Raw genomic sequence first — 19,711 nt, 5'->3', positions numbered from 1 at the left:
ACGCATAACGCAGTGTAATAGGCGTTTAGACGTCGAAATATCTCTAGTGGGAGAGTAATAACTCTTAACTCTCGACGAAAACGACAAGTTATTGCAATTTGCGTGTGTCTGGGCTTGTTTCTACGACGTACATCACGCGCACTACGTTCTGCACGCATAATGCAGTGAAATGGGCGTTTCAACGTCGAAATATCTTAAACGGCAGAGAAATATCGCTTAATTTTCTACAAAATCGACGAACTATTGCAATTTTCGTATATCTGGGTTTGTTCCGGCGACGGAAAGCGCGTGCACTACGTTCTGCACGCATAATGCAGTGAATAGAGCGTTTAAACGTCGCAATATCATAAATGGGAGGGAAATATCGCATAATTTTCTAGAAAATCGACGATTTCTTGCGATTTGCGTGTGTCTGGACTTATTTCGACGATGGAAATGGCGTGCACTACCTTCTGCACGCATAGCGCAGTGTAATGGGCGTTTAAAACGTCGAAATATCTCAAATGGGAGAGTAATAACTCAAAATTTTCGACGAAATCGACAAGTTATTGCAATTTGCGTGTGTCTGGAGTTGTTTCTACGACGTACATCACGCGCACTACGTTCTGCACGCATAACGCAGTGTAATAGGCGTTTAGACGTCGAAATATCTCTAGTGGGAGAGTAATAACTCTTAACTCTCGACGAAAACGACAAGTTATTGCAATTTGCGTGTGTCTGGGCTTGTTTCTACGACGTACATCACGCGCACTACGTTCTGCACGCATAATGCAGTGAAATGGGCGTTTCAAACGTCGAAATATCTTAAACGGCAGAGAAATATCGCTTAATTTTCTACAATATCGACGAACTATTGCAATTTTCGTATATCTGGGTTTGTTCCGGCGACGGAAAGCGCGTGCACTACGTTCTGCACGCATAATGCAGTGAATAGAGCGTTTAAAACGTCGCAATATCATAAATGGGAGGGAAATATCGCATAATTTTCTAGAAAATCGACGATTTCTTGCGATTTGCGTGTGTCTGGACTTATTTCGACGATGGAAATGGCGTGCACTACCTTCTGCACGCATAACGCAGTGTAATGGGCGTTTAAACGTCGAAAAATCTCAAATGGGAGAGTAATAACTCAAAATTTTCGACGAAATCGACAAGTTATTGCAATTTGCGTGTGTCTGGAGTTGTTTCTACGACGTACATCACGCGCACTACGTTCTGCACGCATATCGCAGTGTAATAGGCGTTTAGACGTCGAAATATCTCTAGTGGGAGAGTAATAACTCTTAACTCTCGACGAAAACGACAAGTTATTGCAATTTGCGTGTGTCTGGGCTTGTTTCTACGACGTACATCACGCGCACTACGTTCTGCACGCATAATGAAGTGTAATGGGCGTTTAAACGTCGAAATATCTGAAGCGGAAGAGAAATAACTCTTAATTTTCGACGAAATCGATGAATTATTTCAGTTTGCGTGTGTCTGGACTTATTTCGACGATGGAAAAACCGTGCGCTACGTTCTGCACGCATAACACAGTTCAAAGGGTGTTTAAACGTCGATATATCTCAAACAGGAGTGAAATGTCGCTTAATTCCCTACGAAATCGACGAATTATTGTGAATTATGTGTGCCTGGATTTCTTTCCACGATGGAATAGGCGTGCACTACTTCCTGCACTCATAACGCAACGCAAAGTGCGTTTAAACCACACAATATCTCGAACGGGACGGAAATAACGCATAATTTTCTTCAAAATCGACGAATAAATGCATTTTGCCTGCATCTGTTCTTGTTTCTACGACGTACAGCACGGGCACTACGTTCTGCACGCATAACGCAGTGTAATAGGCGTTTAAACGTCGAAATATCTCAAACGGGAGAGAAATATCGCTTAATTTTCTACAGAATCGACGAACTATTGCAATTTTCGTGTATCTGGGTTTGTTCCGACGCCGGACAGCGCGTGCACTACGTTCTGCACGCATAATGCAGTGAATAGAGCGTTTAAACGTCGCAATATCATAAATGGGAGGGAAATATCGCATAATTTTCTAGAAAATCGACGATTTCTTGCGATTTGCGTGTGTATGGGCTTGTTTGGATGATGGAAAAACCGCGCACCATGTTCTGCACGCATAACGCAGTGCAAAGGGCGTTTAAACGTCGAAATATCGCAAACGGGAGAGGAATAACTCAAAATTTTCGACGAAATCGACAAGTTATTGCAATTTGCGTGTGTCTGGGCTTGTTTTCTACGACGTACATCACGCGCACTACGTTCTGCACGCATAACGCAGTGTAATAGGCGTTTAGACGTCGAAATATCTCTAGTGGGAGAGTAATAACTCTTAACTCTCGACGAAAACGACAAGTTATTGCAATTTGCGTGTGTCTGGGCTTGTTTCTACGACGTACATCCCGCGCACTACGTTCTGCAAGCATAATGCAGTGAATAGAGCGTTTAAACGTCGAAATATCTCAAACGGGAGAGAAATATCGCTTAATTTTCTACAAAATCGACGATTTATTGTGATTTTCGTGTGTCTGGACTTACTTCGACGATGAAACTGTCGTGCACTACGTTCTGCAAGCATAACGCAGTGCAAAGGGCGTTTAAACGTCGAAATATCGCAAACGGGAGAGAATATCGCTTAATTTTCTAGAAAATCGACGATTTATTGTGATTTGCGTGTGTCTGGACTTATTTCGACGATTTAAATGGCGTGCACTACGTTCTGCACGCATAACGCAGTGCAATGGGCGTTTAAACGTCGAAATATCTCAAATGGGAGAGTAATAACTATAAATTTTCGACGAAATCGACAAGTTATTGCAATTTGCGTGTGTCTGGGCTTGTTTCTACGACGTACAACACGCGCACTACGTTCTGCACGCATAACGCAGTGTAATAGGCGTTTAAACGTCGAAATATCTCAAACGGGAGAGAAATATCGCTTAATTTTCTACAAAATCGACGAACTATTGCAATCTTCGTGTATCTGGGTTTGTTCCGGCGACGGAAAGCGCGTGCACTACGTTCTGCACGCATAATGCAGTGAATAGAGCGTTTAAACGTCGCAATATCATAAATGGGAGGGAAATATCGCATAATTTTCTAGAAAATCGACGATTTCTTGCGATTTGCGTGTGTCTGGACTTATTTCGACGATGGAAATGGCGTGCACTACCTTCTGCACGCACAACGCAGTGTAATGGGCGTTTAAACGTCGAAATATCTCAAATGGGAGAGTAATAACTCAAAATTTTCGACGAAATCGACAAGTTATTGCAATTTGCTTGTGTCTGGAGTTGTTTCTACGACGTACATCACGCGCACTACGTTCTGCACGCATAACGCAGTGTAATAGGCGTTTAGACGTCGAAATATCTCTAGTGGGAGAGTAATAACTCTTAACTCTCGACGAAAACGACAAGTTATTGCAATTTGCGTGTGTCTGGGCTTGTTTCTACGACGTACATCACGCGCACTACGTTCTGCACGCATAATGAAGTGTAATGGGCGTTTAAACGTCGAAATATCTGAAGCGGAAGAGAAATAACTCTTAATTTTCGACGAAATCGATGAATTATTTCAGTTTGCGTGTGTCTGGACTTATTTCGACGATGGAAAAACCGTGCGCTACGTTCTGCACGCATAACACAGTTCAAAGGGTGTTTAAACGTCGAAATATCTCAAACAGGAGTGAAATGTCGCTTAATTCCCTACAAAATCGACGAATTATTGTGAATTATGTGTGCCTGGATTTCTTTCCACGATGGAATAGGCGTGCACTACTTCCTGCACTCATAACGCAACGCAAAGTGCGTTTAAACCACACAATATCTCGAACGGGACGGAAATAACGCATAATTTTCTTCAAAATCGACGAATGAATGCATTTTGCCTGCATCTGTTCTTGTTTCTACGACGTACAGTACGGGCACTACGTTCTGCACGCATAACGCAGTGTAATAGGCGTTTAAACGTCGAAATATCTCAAACGGGAGAGAAATATCGCTTAATTTTCTACAGAATCGACGAACTATTGCAATTTTCGTGTATCTGGGTTTGTTCCGACGCCGGACAGCGCGTGCACTACGTTCTGCACGCATAATGCAGTCAATAGAGCGTTTAAAACGTCGCAATATCATAAATGGAGGGAAATATCGCATAATTTTCTAGAAAATCGACGATTTCTTGCGATTTGCGTGTGTATGGGCTTGTTTGGATGATGGAAAAACCGTGCACCATGTTCTGCACGCATAACGCAGTGCAAAGGGCGTTTAAACGTCGAAATATCGCAAACGGGAGAGAAATAACTCAAAATTTTCGACGAAATCGACAAGTTATTGCAATTTGCGTGTGTCTGGGCTTGTTTCTACGACGTACATCACGCGCCCTACGTTCTGCACGCATAACGCAGTGCAAAAGGTGTTTAAACGTCGAAATATTGCAAACGGGAGAGAAATATCGCTTAATTTTCTAGAAAATCGACGATTTATTGTGATTTGCGTGTGTCTGGACTTATTTCGACGATGGAAATGGCGTGCACAACGTTCTGCACGCATAACGCAGTGTAATGGGCGTTTAAACGTCGAAATATCTGAAGCGGAAGAGAAATAACTCTTAATTTTCGACGAAATCGATGAATTATTTCAGTTTGCGTGTGTCTGGACTTATTTCGACGATGGAAAAACCGTGCGCTACGTTCTGCACGCATAACACAGTTCAAAGGGTGTTTAAACGTCGATATATCTCAAACAGGAGTGAAATGTCGCTTAATTCCCTACGAAATCGACGAATTATTGTGAATTATGTGTGCCTGGATTTCTTTCCACGATGGAATAGGCGTGCACTACTTCCTGCACTCATAACGCAACGCAAAGTGCGTTTAAACCACACAATATCTCGAACGGGACGGAAATAACGCATAATTTTCTTCAAAATCGACGAATAAATGCATTTTGCCTGCATCTGTTCTTGTTTCTACGACGTACAGCACGGGCACTACGTTCTGCACGCATAACGCAGTGTAATAGGCGTTTAAAACGTCGAAATATCTCAAACGGGAGAGAAATATCGCTTAATTTTCTACAGAATCGACGAACTATTGCAATTTTCGTGTATCTGGGTTTGTTCCGACGCCGGACAGCGCGTGCACTACGTTCTGCACGCATAATGCAGTGAATAGAGCGTTTAAAACGTCGCAATATCATAAATGGGAGGGAAATATCGCATAATTTTCTAGAAAATCGACGATTTCTTGCGATTTGCGTGTGTATGGGCTTGTTTGGATGATGGAAAAACCGCGCACCATGTTCTGCACGCATAACGCAGTGCAAAGGGCGTTTAAACGTCGAAATATCGCAAACGGGAGAGGAATAACTCAAAATTTTCGACGAAATCGACAAGTTATTGCAATTTGCGTGTGTCTGGGCTTGTTTCTACGACGTACATCACGCGCACTACGTTCTGCACGCATAACGCAGTGTAATAGGCGTTTAGGACGTCGAAATATCTCTAGTGGGAGAGTAATAACTCTTAACTCTCGACGAAAACGACAAGTTATTGCAATTTGCGTGTGTCTGGGCTTGTTTCTACGACGTACATCCCGCGCACTACGTTCTGCAAGCATAATGCAGTGAATAGAGCGTTTAAACGTCGAAATATCTCAAACGGGAGAGAAATATCGCTTAATTTTCTACAAAATCGACGATTTATTGTGATTTTCGTGTGTCTGGACTTACTTCGACGATGAAACTGTCGTGCACTACGTTCTGCAAGCATAACGCAGTGCAAAGGGCGTTTAAACGTCGAAATATCGCAAACGGGAGAGAAATATCGCTTAATTTTCTAGAAAATCGACGATTTATTGTGATTTGCGTGTGTCTGGACTTATTTCGACGATTTAAATGGCGTGCACTACGTTCTGCACGCATAACGCAGTGCAATGGGCGTTTAAACGTCGAAATATCTCAAATGGGAGAGTAATAACTATAAATTTTCGACGAAATCGACAAGTTATTGCAATTTGCGTGTGTCTGGGCTTGTTTCTACGACGTACAACACGCGCACTACGTTCTGCACGCATAACGCAGTGTAATAGGCGTTTAAACGTCGAAATATCTCAAACGGGAGAGAAATATCGCTTAATTTTCTACAAAATCGACGAACTATTGCAATCTTCGTGTATCTGGGTTTGTTCCGGCGACGGAAAGCGCGTGCACTACGTTCTGCACGCATAATGCAGTGAATAGAGCGTTTAAACGTCGCAATATCATAAATGGGAGGGAAATATCGCATAATTTTCTAGAAAATCGACGATTTCTTGCGATTTGCGTGTGTCTGGACTTATTTCGACGATGGAAATGGCGTGCACTACCTTCTGCACGCACAACGCAGTGTAATGGGCGTTTAAACGTCGAAATATCTCAAATGGGAGAGTAATAACTCAAAATTTTCGACGAAATCGACAAGTTATTGCATTTTGCTTGTGTCTGGAGTTGTTTCTACGACGTACATCACGCGCACTACGTTCTGCACGCATAACGCAGTGTAATAGGCGTTTAGACGTCGAAATATCTCTAGTGGGAGAGTAATAACTCTTAACTCTCGACGAAAACGACAAGTTATTGCAATTTGCGTGTGTCTGGGCTTGTTTCTACGACGTACATCACGCGCACTACGTTCTGCACGCATAATGAAGTGTAATGGGCGTTTAAACGTCGAAATATCTGAAGCGGAAGAGAAATAACTCTTAATTTTCGACGAAATCGATGAATTATTTCAGTTTGCGTGTGTCTGGACTTATTTCGACGATGGAAAAACCGTGCGCTACGTTCTGCACGCATAACACAGTTCAAAGGGTGTTTAAACGTCGAAATATCTCAAACAGGAGTGAAATGTCGCTTAATTCCCTACAAATCGACGAATTATTGTGAATTATGTGTGCCTGGATTTCTTTCCACGATGGAATAGGCGTGCACTACTTCCTGCACTCATAACGCAACGCAAAGTGCGTTTAAACCACACAATATCTCGAACGGGACGGAAATAACGCATAATTTTCTTCAAATCGACGAATGAATGCATTTTGCCTGCATCTGTTCTTGTTTCTACGACGTACAGTACGGGCACTACGTTCTGCACGCATAACGCAGTGTAATAGGCGTTTAAACGTCGAAATATCTCAAACGGGAGAGAAATATCGCTTAATTTTCTACAGAATCGACGAACTATTGCAATTTTCGTGTATCTGGGTTTGTTCCGACGCCGGACAGCGCGTGCACTACGTTCTGCACGCATAATGCAGTCAATAGAGCGTTTAAACGTCGCAATATCATAAATGGGAGGGAAATATCGCATAATTTTCTAGAAAATCGACGATTTCTTGCGATTTGCGTGTGTATGGGCTTGTTTGGATGATGGAAAAACCGTGCACCATGTTCTGCACGCATAACGCAGTGCAAAGGGCGTTTAAACGTCGAAATATCGCAAACGGGAGAGAAATAACTCAAAATTTTCGACGAAATCGACAAGTTATTGCAATTTGCGTGTGTCTGGGCTTGTTTCTACGACGTACATCACGCGCCCTACGTTCTGCACGCATAACGCAGTGCAAAAGGTGTTTAAACGTCGAAATATTGCAAACGGGAGAGAAATATCGCTTAATTTTCTAGAAAATCGACGATTTATTGTGATTTGCGTGTGTCTGGACTTATTTCGACGATGGAAATGGCGTGCACAACGTTCTGCACGCATAACGCAGTGTAATGGGCGTTTAAACGTCGAAATATCTGAAGCGGAAGAGAAATAACTCTTAATTTTCGACGAAATCGATGAATTATTTCAGTTTGCGTGTGTCTGGACTTATTTCGACGATGGAAAAACCGTGCGCTACGTTCTGCACGCATAACACAGTTCAAAGGGTGTTTAAACGTCGAAATATCTCAAACAGGAGTGAAATGTCGCTTAATTCCCTACAAAATCGACGAATTATTATGAATTATGTGTGCCTGGATTTCTTTCCACGATGGAATAGGCGTGCACTACTTCCTGCACTCATAACGCAACGCAAAGTGCGTTTAAACCACACAATATCTCGAACGGGACGGAAATAACGCATAATTTTCTTCAAAATCGACGAATGAATGCATTTTGCCTGCATCTGTTCTTGTTTCTACGACGTACAGTACGGGCACTACGTTCTGCACGCATAACGCAGTGTAATAGGCGTTTAAACGTCGAAATATCTCAAACGGGAGAGAAATATCGCTTAATTTTCTACAGAATCGACGAACTATTGCAATTTTCGTGTATCTGGGTTTGTTCCGACGCCGGACAGCGCGTGCACTACGTTCTGCACGCATAATGCAGTGAATAGAGCGTTTAAAACGTCGCAATATCATACATGGGAGGGAAATATCGCATAATTTTCTAGAAAATCGACGATTTCTTGCGATTTGCGTGTGTATGGGCTTGTTTGGATGATGGAAAAACCGTGCACCATGTTCTGCACGCATAACGCAGTGCAAAGGGCGTTTAAACGTCGAAATATCGCAAACGGGAGAGAAATAACTCAAAATTTTCGACGAAATCGACAAGTTATTGCAATTTGCGTGTGTCTGGGCTTGTTTCTACGACGTACATCACGCGCCCTACGTTCTGCACGCATAACGCAGTGCAAAAGGTGTTTAAACGTCGAAATATTGCAAACGGGAGAGAAATATCGCTTAATTTTCTAGAAAATCGACGATTTATTGTGATTTGCGTGTGTCTGGACTTATTTCGACGATGGAAATGGCGTGCACAACGTTCTGCACGCATAACGCAGTGTAATGGGCGTTTAAACGTCGAAATATCTCAAATGGGAGAGTAATAACTCTAAATTTTCGACGAAATCGACAAGTTATTGCAATTTGCGTGTGTATGGGCTTGTTTCTACGCCGTACATCACGCGCACTACGTTCTGCACGCATAACGCAGTGTAATAGGCGTTTAAACGTCGAAATATCTCAAACGGGAGAGAAATATCGCATAATTTTCTAGAAAATCGACGATTTCTTGCGATTTGCGTGTGTATGGGCTTGTTTGGACGATGGAAAAACCGTGCACTATGTTCTGCACGCATAACGCAGTGCAAAGGGCGTTTAAACGTCGAAATATCGCAAACGGGAGAGAAATATCGCTTAATTTTCTAGAAAATCGACGATTTATTGTGATTTGCGTGTGTCTGGACTTATTTCGACGATGGAAATGGCGTGCACAACGTTCTGCACGCATAACGCAGTGTAATGGGCGTTTAAACGTCGAAATATCTGAAGCGGAAGAGAAATAACTCTTAATTTTCGACGAAATCGATGAATTATTTCAGTTTGCGTGTGTCTGGACTTATTTCGACGATGGAAAAACCGTGCGCTACGTTCTGCACGCATAACACAGTTCAAAGGGTGTTTAAACGTCGAAATATCTCAAACAGGAGTGAAATGTCGCTTAATTCCCTACAAAATCGACGAATTATTGTGAATTATGTGTGCCTGGATTTCTTTCCACGATGGAATAGGCGTGCACTACTTCCTGCACTCATAACGCAACGCAAAGTGCGTTTAAACCACACAATATCTCGAACGGGACGGAAATAACGCATAATTTTCTTCAAAATCGACGAATGAATGCATTTTGCCTGCATCTGTTCTTGTTTCTACGACGTACAGTACGGGCACTACGTTCTGCACGCATAACGCAGTGTAATAGGCGTTTAAACGTCGAAATATCTCAAACGGGAGAGAAATATCGCTTAATTTTCTACAGAATCGACGAACTATTGCAATTTTCGTGTATCTGGGTTTGTTCCGACGCCGGACAGCGCGTGCACTACGTTCTGCACGCATAATGCAGTGAATAGAGCGTTTAAACGTCGCAATATCATAAATGGGAGGGAAATATCGCATAATTTTCTAGAAAATCGACGATTTCTTGCGATTTGCGTGTGTATGGGCTTGTTTGGATGATGGAAAAACCGTGCACCATGTTCTGCACGCATAACGCAGTGCAAAGGGCGTTTAAACGTCGAAATATCGCAAACGGGAGAGAAATAACTCAAAATTTTCGACGAAATCGACAAGTTATTGCAATTTGCGTGTGTCTGGGCTTGTTTCTACGACGTACATCACGCGCCCTACGTTCTGCACGCACAACGCAGTGCAAAAGGTGTTTAAACGTCGAAATATTGCAAACGGGAGAGAAATATCGCTTAATTTTCTAGAAAATCGACGATTTATTGTGATTTGCGTGTGTCTGGACTTATTTCGACGATGGAAATGGCGTGCACAACGTTCTGCACGCATAACGCAGTGTAATGGGCGTTTAAACGTCGAAATATCTCAAATGGGAGAGTAATAACTCTAAATTTTCGACGAAATCGACAAGTTATTGCAATTTGCGTGTGTATGGGCTTGTTTCTACGCCGTACATCACGCGCACTACGTTCTGCACGCATAACGCAGTGTAATAGGCGTTTAAACGTCGAAATATCTCAAACGGGAGAGAAATATCGCATAATTTTCTAGAAAATCGACGATTTCTTGCGATTTGCGTGTGTATGGGCTTGTTTGGACGATGGAAAAACCGTGCACTATGTTCTGCACGCATAACGCAGTGCAAAGGGCGTTTAAACGTCGAAATATCGCAAACGGGAGAGAAATATCGCTTAATTTTCTAGAAAATCGACGATTTATTGTGATTTGCGTGTGTCTGGACTTATTTCGACGATGGAAATGGCGTGCACAACGTTCTGCACGCATAACGCAGTTCAAAGGGTGTTTAAACGTCGAAATATCTCAAACAGGAGTGAAATGTCGCTTAATTCCCTACAAAATCGACGAATTATTGTGAATTATGTGTGCCTGGATTTCTTTCCACGATGGAATAGGCGTGCACTACTTCCTGCACTCATAACGCAACGCAAAGTGCGTTTAAACCACACAATATCTCGAACGGGACGGAAATAACGCATAATTTTCTTCAAAATCGACGAATGAATGCATTTTGCCTGCATCTGTTCTTGTTTCTACGACGTACAGTACGGGCACTACGTTCTGCACGCATAACGCAGTGTAATAGGCGTTTAAACGTCGAAATATCTCAAACGGGAGAGAAATATCGCTTAATTTTCTACAGAATCGACGAACTATTGCAATTTTCGTGTATCTGGGTTTGTTCCGACGCCGGACAGCGCGTGCACTACGTTCTGCACGCATAATGCAGTGAATAGAGCGTTTAAACGTCGCAATATCATAAATGGGAGGGAAATATCGCATAATTTTCTAGAAAATCGACGATTTCTTGCGATTTGCGTGTGTATGGGCTTGTTTGGATGATGGAAAAACCGTGCACCATGTTCTGCACGCATAACGCAGTGCAAAGGGCGTTTAAACGTCGAAATATCGCAAACGGGAGAGAAATAACTCAAAATTTTCGACGAAATCGACAAGTTATTGCAATTTGTGTGTGTCTGGGCTTGTTTCTACGACGTACATCACGCGCACTACGTTCTGCACGCATAACGCAGTGTAATAGGCGTTTAAAACGTCGAAATATCTCAAACGGGAGAGAAATATTGCTTAATTTTCTACAAAATCGACGATTTATTGTGATTTGCGTGTGTCTGGACTTACTTCGACGATGAAACTGTCGTGCCCTACGTTCTGCACGCATAACGCAGTGCAAAGGGTGCTTAAACGTCGAAATATTGCAAACGGGAGAGAAATATCGCTTAATTTTCTAGAAAATCGACGATTTATTGTGATTTGCGTGTGTCTGGACTTATTTCGACGATGGAAATGGCGTGCACTACGTTCTGCACGCATAACGCAGTGCAAAGGGCGTTTAAACGTCGAAATATCGCAAACGGGAGAGAAATAACTCAAAATTTTCGACGAAATCGACAAGTTATTGCAATTTGCGTGTGTCTGGGCTTGTTTCTACGACGTACATCACGCGCACCATGTTCTGCACGCATAACGCAGTGCAAAGGGCGTTTAAACGTCGAAATATCGCAAACGGGAGAGAAATAACTCAAAATTTTCGACGAAATCGACAAGTTATTGCAATTTGCGTGTGTCTGGGCTTGTTTCTACGACGTACATCACGCGCACTACGTTCTGCACGCATAACGCAGTGTAATAGGCGTTTAAACGTCGAAATATCTCAAACGGGAGAGAAATATCGCTTAATTTTCTACAAAAACGACGAACTATTGCAATCTTCGTGTATCTGGGTTTGTTCCGGCGCCGGACAGCGCGTGCACTACTTTCTGCACGCATAACGCAGTGTAATAGGCGTTTAAACGTCGAAATATCTCAAACGGGAGAGAAATATTGCTTAATTTTCTACAAAATCGACGATTTATTGTGATTTGCGTGTGTCTGGACTTATTTCGACGATGGAAATGGCGTGCACAACGTTCTGCACGCATAACGCAGTGTAATGGGCGTTTAAACGTCGAAATATCTGAAGCGGAAGAGAAATAACTCTTAATTTTCGACGAAATCGATGAATTATTTCAGTTTGCGTGTGTCTGGACTTATTTCGACGATGGAAAAACCGTGCGCTACGTTCTGCACGCATAACACAGTTCAAAGGGTGTTTAAACGTCGAAATATCTCAAACAGGAGTGAAATGTCGCTTAATTCCCTACAAAATCGACGAATTATTGTGAATTATGTGTGCCTGGATTTCTTTCCACGATGGAATAGGCGTGCACTACTTCCTGCACTCATAACGCAACGCAAAGTGCGTTTAAACCACACAATATCTCGAACGGGACGGAAATAACGCATAATTTTCTTCAAAATCGACGAATGAATGCATTTTGCCTGCATCTGTTCTTGTTTCTACGACGTACAGTACGGGCACTACGTTCTGCACGCATAACGCAGTGTAATAGGCGTTTAAACGTCGAAATATCTCAAACGGGAGAGAAATATCGCTTAATTTTCTACAGAATCGACGAACTATTGCAATTTTCGTGTATCTGGGTTTGTTCCGACGCCGGACAGCGCGTGCACTACGTTCTGCACGCATAATGCAGTGAATAGAGCGTTTAAACGTCGCAATATCATAAATGGGAGGGAAATATCGCATAATTTTCTAGAAAATCGACGATTTCTTGCGATTTGCGTGTGTATGGGCTTGTTTGGATGATGGAAAAACCGTGCACCATGTTCTGCACGCATAACGCAGTGCAAAGGGCGTTTAAACGTCGAAATATCGCAAACGGGAGAGAAATAACTCAAAATTTTCGACGAAATCGACAAGTTATTGCAATTTGCGTGTGTCTGGGCTTGTTTCTACGACGTACATCACGCGCCCTACGTTCTGCACGCATAACACAGTGCAAAAGGTGTTTAAACGTCGAAATATTGCAAACGGGAGAGAAATATCGCTTAATTTTCTAGAAAATCGACGATTTATTGTGATTTGCCTGTGTCTGGACTTATTTCGACGATGGAAATGGCGTGCACAACGTTCTGCACGCATAACGCAGTGTAATGGGCGTTTAAACGTCGAAATATCTCAAATGGGAGAGTAATAACTCTAAATTTTCGACGAAATCGACAAGTTATTGCAATTTGCGTGTGTATGGGCTTGTTTCTACGCCGTACATCACGCGCACTACGTTCTGCACGCATAACGCAGTGTAATAGGCGTTTAAACGTCGAAATATCTCAAACGGGAGAGAAATATCGCATAATTTTCTAGAAAATCGACGATTTCTTGCGATTTGCGTGTGTATGGGCTTGTTTGGACGATGGAAAAACCGTGCACTATGTTCTGCACGCATAACGCAGTGCAAAGGGCGTTTAAACGTCGAAATATCGCAAACGGGAGAGAAATATCGCTTAATTTTCTAGAAAATAGACGATTTATTGTGATTTGCGTGTGTCTGGACTTATTTCGACGATGGAAATGGCGTGCACTACGTTCTGCACGCATAACGCAGTGCAATGGGCGTTTAAACGTCGAAATATCTCAAATGGGAGAGTAATAACTCTTAATTTTCGACGAAAACGACAAGTTATTGCAATTTGCGTGTGTCTGGGCTTGTTTCTACGACGTACATCACGCGCACTACGTTCTGCACGCATAATGAAGTGTAATGGGCGTTTAAACGTCGAAATATCTGAAGCGGAAGAGAAATAACTCTTAATTTTCGACGAAATCGATGAATTATTTCAGTTTGCGTGTGTCTGGACTTATTTCGACGATGGAAAAACCGTGCGCTACGTTCTGCACGCATAACACAGTTCAAAGGGTGTTTAAACGTCGAAATATATCGAACAGGAGTGAAATGTCGCTTAATTCCCTACAAATTCGACGAATTATTGTGAATTATGTGTGCCTGGATTTCTTTCCACGATGGAATAGGCGTGCACTACTTCCTGCACTCATAACGCAACGCAAAGTGCGTTTAAACCACACAATATCTCGAACGGGACGGAAATAACGCATAATTTTCTTCAAAATCGACGAATAAATGCATTTTGCCTGCATCTGTTCTTGTTTCTACGACGTACAGCACGGGCACTACGTTCTGCACGCATAACGCAGTGTAATAGGCGTTTAAACGTCGAAATATCTCAAACGGGAGAGAAATATCGCTTAATTTTCTACAGAATCGACGAACTATTGCAATTTTCGTGTATCTGGGTTTGTTCCGACGCCGGACAGCGCGTGTACTACGTTCTGCACGCATAATGCAGTGAATAGAGCGTTTAAACGTCGCAATATCATAAATGGGAGGGAAATATCGCATAATTTTCTAGAAAATCGACGATTTCTTGCGATTTGCGTGTGTATGGGCTTGTTTGGATGATGGAAAAACCGCGCACCATGTTCTGCACGCATAACGCAGTGCAAAGGGCGTTTAAACGTCGAAATATCGCAAACGGGAGAGAAATAACTCAAAATTTTCGACGAAATCGACAAGTTATTGCAATTTGCGTGTGTCTGGGCTTGTTTCTACGACGTACATCACGCGCACTACGTTCTGCACGCATAACGCAGTGTAATAGGCGTTTAAACGTCGAAATATCTCAAACGGGAGAGAAATATTGCTTAATTTTCTACAAAATCGACGATTTATTGTGATTTGCGTGTGTCTGGACTTACTTCGACGATGAAACTGTCGTGCCCTACGTTCTGCACGCATAACGCAGTGCAAAGGGTGCTTAAACGTCGAAATATTGCAAACGGGAGAGAAATATCGCTTAATTTTCTAGAAAATCGACGATTTATTGTGATTTGCGTGTGTCTGGACTTATTTCGACGATGGAAATGGCGTGCACTACGTTCTGCACGCATAACGCAGTGCAAAGGGCGTTTAAACGTCGAAATATCGCAAACGGGAGAGAAATAACTCAAAATTTTCGACGAAATCGACAAGTTATTGCAATTTGCGTGTGTCTGGGCTTGTTTCTACGACGTACATCACGCGCACCATGTTCTGCACGCATAACGCAGTGCAAAGGGCGTTTAAAACGTCGAAATATCGCAAACGGGAGAGAAATAACTCAAAATTTTCGACGAAATCGACAAGTTATTGCAATTTGCGTGTGTCTGGGCTTGTTTCTACGACGTACATCACGCGCACTACGTTCTGCACGCATAACGCAGTGTAATAGGCGTTTAAACGTCGAAATATCTCAAACGGGAGAGAAATATCGCTTAATTTTCTACAAAAACGACGAACTATTGCAATCTTCGTGTATCTGGGTTTGTTCCGGCGCCGGACAGCGCGTGCACAACGTTCTGCACGCATAACGCAGTGTAATGGGCGTTTAAACGTCGAAATATCTGAAGCGGAAGAGAAATAACTCTTAATTTTCGACGAAATCGATGAATTATTTCAGTTTGCGTGTGTCTGGACTTATTTCGACGATGGAAAAACCGTGCGCTACGTTCTGCACGCATAACACAGTTCAAAGGGTGTTTAAACGTCGAAATATATCGAACAGGAGTGAAATGTCGCTTAATTCCCTACAAATTCGACGAATTATTGTGAATTATGTGTGCCTGGATTTCTTTCCACGATGGAATAGGCGTGCACTACTTCCTGCACTCATAACGCAACGCAAAGTGCGTTTAAACCACACAATATCTCGAACGGGACGGAAATAACGCATAATTTTCTTCAAAATCGACGAATAAATGCATTTTGCCTGCATCTGTTCTTGTTTCTACGACGTACAGCACGGGCACTACGTTCTGCACGCATAACGCAGTGTAATAGGCGTTTAAACGTCGAAATATCTCAAACGGGAGAGAAATATCGCTTAATTTTCTACAGAATCGACGAACTATTGCAATTTTCGTGTATCTGGGTTTGTTCCGACGCCGGACAGCGCGTGTACTACGTTCTGCACGCATAATGCAGTGAATAGAGCGTTTAAAACGTCGCAATATCATAAATGGGAGGGAAATATCGCATAATTTTCTAGAAAATCGACGATTTCTTGCGATTTGCGTGTGTATGGGCTTGTTTGGATGATGGAAAAACCGCGCACCATGTTCTGCACGCATAACGCAGTGCAAAGGGCGTTTAAACGTCGAAATATCGCAAACGGGAGAGAAATAACTCAAAATTTTCGACGAAATCGACAAGTTATTGCAATTTGCGTGTGTCTGGGCTTGTTTCTACGACGTACATCACGCGCACTACGTTCTGCACGCATAACGCAGTGTAATAGGCGTTTAAACGTCGAAATATCTCAAACGGGAGAGAAATATTGCTTAATTTTCTACAAAATCGACGATTTATTGTGATTTGCGTGTGTCTGGACTTACTTCGACGATGAAACTGTCGTGCCCTACGTTCTGCACGCATAACGCAGTGCAAAGGGTGCTTAAACGTCGAAATATTGCAAACGGGAGAGAAATATCGCTTAATTTTCTAGAAAATCGACGATTTATTGTGATTTGCGTGTGTCTGGACTTATTTCGACGATGGAAATGGCGTGCACTACGTTCTGCACGCATAACGCAGTGCAAAGGGCGTTTAAACGTCGAAATATCGCAAACGGGAGAGAAATAACTCAAAATTTTCGACGAAATCGACAAGTTATTGCAATTTGCGTGTGTCTGGGCTTGTTTCTACGACGTACATCACGCGCACCATGTTCTGCACGCATAACGCAGTGCAAAGGGCGTTTAAACGTCGAAATATCGCAAACGGGAGAGAAATAACTCAAAATTTTCGACGAAATCGACAAGTTATTGCAATTTGCGTGTGTCTGGGCTTGTTTCTACGACGTACATCACGCGCACTACGTTCTGCACGCATAACGCAGTGTAATAGGCGTTTAAACGTCGAAATATCTCAAACGGGAGAGAAATATCGCTTAATTTTCTACAAAAACGACGAACTATTGCAATCTTCGTGTATCTGGGTTTGTTCCGGCGCCGGACAGCGCGTGCACTACTTTCTGCACGCATAACGCAGTGTAATAGGCGTTTAAACGTCGAAATATCTCAAACGGGAGAGAAATATTGCTTAATTTTCTACAAAATCGACGATTTATTGTGATTTGCGTGTGTCTGGACTTACTTCGACGATGAAACTGTCGTGCCCTACGTTCTGCACGCATAACGCAGTGCAAAGGGTGTTTAAACGTCCAAATATCGCAAACGGGAGAGAAATATCGTTTAATTTTCTACGAAATCGACGAACTATTGCAATTTTCGTATATCTGGGTTTGTTCCGGCGACGGAAAGCGCGTGCACTACGTTCTGCACGCATAATGCAGTGAATAGAGCGTTTAAACGTCGCAATATCATAAATGGGAGGGAAATATCGCATAATTTTCTAGAAAATCGACGATTTCTTGCGATTTGCGTGTGTCTGGACATATTTCGACGATGGAAATGGCGTGCACTACCTTCTGCACGCATAACGCAGTGTAATGGGCGTTTAAACGTCGAAATATCTCAAATGGGAGAGTAATAACTCTAAATTTTCGACGAAATCGACAAGTTATTACAATTTGCGTGTATCTGGGCTTGTTTCTACGACGTACATCACGCGCACTACGTTCTGCACGCATAACGCAGTGTAATAGGCGTTTAGACGTCGAAATATCTCTAATGGGAGAGTAATAACTCTTAACTCTCGACGAAAACGACAAGTTATTGCAATTTGCGTGTGTCTGGGCTTGTTTCTACGACGTACATCACGCGCACTACGTTCTGCAAGCATAATGCAGTGTAATGGGCGTTTAAACGTCGAAATATCTTAAACGGCAGAGAAATATCGCTTAATTTTCTAGAAAATCGATTTATTGTGATTTGCGTGTGTCTGGACTTATTTCGACGATGGAAATGGCGTGCACTACGTTCTGCACGTATAACGCAGTGCAATGGGCGTTTAAACGTCGAAATATCATAAATGGGAGGGAAATATCGCATAATTTTCTAGAAAATCGACGATTTCTTGCGATTTGCGTGTGTATGGACTTATTTCGACGATGGAAATGGCGCGCACTACGTTCTGCACGCATAACGCAGTGTAATGGGCGTTTAAACGTCGAAATATCTCAATGGGAGAGTAATAACTCAAAATTTTCGACGAAATCGACAAGTTATTGCAATTTGCGTGTGTCTGGACTTGTTTCTACGACGTACATCACGCGCACTACGTTCTGCACGCATAACGCAGTGTAATAGGCGTTTAGACGTCGAAATATCTCTAGTGGGAGAGTAATAACTCTTAACTCTCGACGAAAACGACAAGTTATTGCAATTTGCGTGTGTCTGGGCTTGTTTCTACGACGTACATCACGCGCACTACGTTCTGCAAGCATAATGCAGTGTAATGGGCGTTTAAACGTCGAAATATCTTAAACGGCAGAGAAATATCGCTTAATTTTCTAGAAAATCGATTTATTGTGATTTGCGTGTGTCTGGACTTATTTCGACGATGGAAATGGCGTGCACTACGTTCTGCACGTATACCGCAGTGCAATGGGAGTTTAAACGTCGAAATATCTCAAATGGGAGAGTAATAACTCTAAATTTTCGACGAAATCGACAAGTTATTGCAATTTGCGTGTGTCTGGGCTTGTTTCTACGACGTACATCACGCGCACTACGTTCTGCACGCATAACGCAGTGTAATAGGCGTTTTAAACGTCGAAATATCTCAAATGGGAGAGTAATAACTCTAAATTTCCGACGAAATCGACAAGTTATTGCAATTTGCGTGTGTCTGGGCTTGTTTCTACGACGCACATCACGCGCACTACGTTCTGCACGCATAATGCAGTGAATAGAGCGTTTAGACGTCGAAATATCTCTAATGGGAGAGTAATAACACTTAACTCTCGACGAAAACGGCAAGTTATTGCAATTTGCGTGTGTCTGGGCTTGTTCCTACGACGTACATCACGCGCACTACGTTCTGCACGCATAACGCAGTGTAATAGGCGTTTAGACGTCGAAATATCTCTAGTGGGAGAGTAATAACTCTTAACTCTCGACGAAAACGACAAGTTATTGCAATTTGCGTGTGTCTGGGCTTGTTTCTACGACGTACATCACGCGCACTACGTTCTGCAAGCATAATGCAGTGTAATGGGCGTTTAAACGTCGAAATATCTTAAACGGCAGAGAAATATCGCTTAATTTTCTAGAAAATCGATTTATTGTGATTTGCGT

The 19,711-nt window shown here is 42.5% G+C and overlaps 1 long non-coding RNA gene across 6 annotated transcripts; it reads left to right on the top strand.

The window, feature by feature from the left end:
• Nucleotides 1-1,484: 1,484 nt before the first annotated feature.
• On the top strand, nt 1,485-13,766 carry LOC126928641 (uncharacterized). 6 transcript variants are annotated; one of them, XR_007716879.1, is made up of 3 exons: nt 1,485-1,544; nt 10,515-10,818; nt 13,708-13,766. It is a non-coding gene; the product is annotated as an uncharacterized LOC126928641 (long non-coding RNA). The 6 variants fall into 6 exon arrangements; XR_007716878.1 differs by lacking the exon at nt 1,485-1,544 and adding an exon at nt 3,613-3,672; XR_007716877.1 differs by lacking the exon at nt 1,485-1,544 and adding an exon at nt 4,677-4,736.
• Nucleotides 13,767-19,711: the final 5,945 nt, after the last annotated feature.

This window comes from Bombus affinis, unplaced genomic scaffold (genome assembly GCF_024516045.1).
Source record: "Bombus affinis isolate iyBomAffi1 unplaced genomic scaffold, iyBomAffi1.2 ctg00001228.1, whole genome shotgun sequence".
Classification (NCBI taxonomy): Eukaryota; Metazoa; Arthropoda; class Insecta; order Hymenoptera; family Apidae; genus Bombus; species Bombus affinis.
The sequence above is the reverse complement of the archived record's forward strand: the minus strand, read 5'-3'. Positions and strand labels throughout refer to the sequence as shown.